We start from the raw sequence: 2,082 nt of genomic DNA, 5'->3' as shown, positions 1-2,082 counted from the left end.
ATGTTGCTCATTGGTCCAGTTGTGAGGATTTTTGTTTTCTTTATGTTGAGGTGTAATCCTACTGAAGGCTGTGGTCTTTAACCTTCATCAGTAAGTGCTTCAAGTCCTCTTCACTTTCAGCAAGCAAGGTTGTGTCATCTGCATAATGCAGGGTGTTAATGAGTCTTTCTCCAATCCTGATGCCCCGTTCTTCTTCATATAGTTCAGCTTCTCGGATTATTTGCTCAGCATGCAGATTGAATAGGTATGGTGAAAGAATACAACCCTGATGCACACTTTTCCTGACTTTAAACCAATCAGTATCCCCTCGTTCTGTCCAAACAACTGCCTCTTGATCTACGTAAAGTTTCCTCAAGAGCACAGTTAAGTGTTCTGGAATTCCCATTCTTCGCAATGTTATCCATAATTTGTTATGATCCACACAGTTGAATGCCTTTGCATAGTCAATAAAAGACAGGTAAACATCCTTCTGGTATTCTATGCTTTCAGCCAGGATCCATCTGACATGAGCAATGATATATATCCCTGGTTCCGCGTCCTCTTCTGAAACTAGCCTGAATTTCTGGCAGTTCTCTGTCAATATACTGCTGTAGCCGTTTTTGAATGATCTTCAGCAAAATTTTGCTTGCATGTCATATTAATGATATTGTTCTATAATTTTCACATTCAGTTAGATCACCTTTCTTGGGAATAAGCATAAATATGGATCTCTTCCAGTCAGTTGGCCAGGAAGCTGTCTTCCATATTTCTTGGCATAGAGGAGTGAGCACCTCCAGTGCTGCATCTGTTTGTTGAAACATTTCAATTGATATTCCATCAACTCCTGGATCCTTGTTTTTTGCCAACGCCTTCAGAGCAGCTTGGACTTCTTTCTTCAGTACCATCGGTTCCTGATCATATGCCACCTCTTGAAATGGTTGAACATCGATTAATTCTTTTTGGTGTAATGACTCTGTATTCCTTCCATCTTCTTTTAATGCTTCCTGCGTTGCTTAATTTTTCCCCATAGAATCCTTCACTATTGCATCTCGAGGCTTGAATTTTTTCTTGAGTTCTTTCAACTTGAGAAAAGTCGAGCGTGTTCTTCCCTTTTGGTTTTCCACCTCCAGCTCTTTGCACGTCATTATAATCCTTTGTCTTCTCGAGGCGCCCTTTGAAATCTTCTGTTCAGTTCTTTTACTTCATCAATGCTTCCTTTTGCTTTAGCTGCTCGATGTTCGAGAGAAGTTGAGGGAGATTAAAAAATTAATCTGCCACCATGACCACATTGCCCTTGAGTTGTATTCTTATTTAATTGAGTTTCTTATTTCCTACTATTTTAAAGTTATGAATTTTCCTTTGACTTCTGTTTTGGTTGAAGCCCACAGTTTCAAATATATAAGACTCTTGTTTATTTTTAAGGATTGGGTAATTTCAGTTTTAATTTATTTTTTAATCCATGATACCTATTTTCTCTGCTAATGTGTGATTTCTTTGGGGGTAGAGGTTCCGTCCCTCTACATTGTTGGGTCTTTAGTAACTATTTAGAGTCAGATCTATGGAAGATGTTCAATATTTTCATTATTGAAATGTAATGAAAATAGAATCAGGAACTCCTGTTCTTTATTTGCCCAGCATACAAATGAGGTAGAGTAGGAAAGATGGGATATTTTACATAGTAGGCAAGGGATCCTTGGATCAAAATATATTCTGATATTCCCAATTGAGGAGTTAATTTGCTAAGTCTTCTCTCTTTAATGGTAACTATCCCTGAAAAAAAATTTTTTTTTTTTTATCCCTGGGTGGCTCAAAGAGTTTGTGCTTGACTACTACCCTAAAAGTTGGCAATTTGAACCCACCCAGTGGCATACTGCAGAAGAAACTGCTTCTATAAAGTTTAGAGCCAAGAAAACTCTTTGAAGCAGTAACATATGGGATCGCCATGAGTCAGAATCAACTTGACAGCAAGGGATTTATTTCCGGAAAGGTTGATTGGGACAATGCATCTTTTAAGATTCAGTGTATGTTACTCAGTCAGATTGCCTTTTTTTTTTTTTTTTAGCTAAAATTAATTTCACTTAGGGAATGAAAGTTTGTCTTAGT

The sequence above is a fragment of the Elephas maximus genome, chromosome 11 (genome assembly GCF_024166365.1).
Source record: "Elephas maximus indicus isolate mEleMax1 chromosome 11, mEleMax1 primary haplotype, whole genome shotgun sequence".
NCBI lineage: Eukaryota > Metazoa > Chordata > Mammalia > Proboscidea > Elephantidae > Elephas > Elephas maximus.
Note: the sequence above shows the minus strand (reverse complement) of the source record.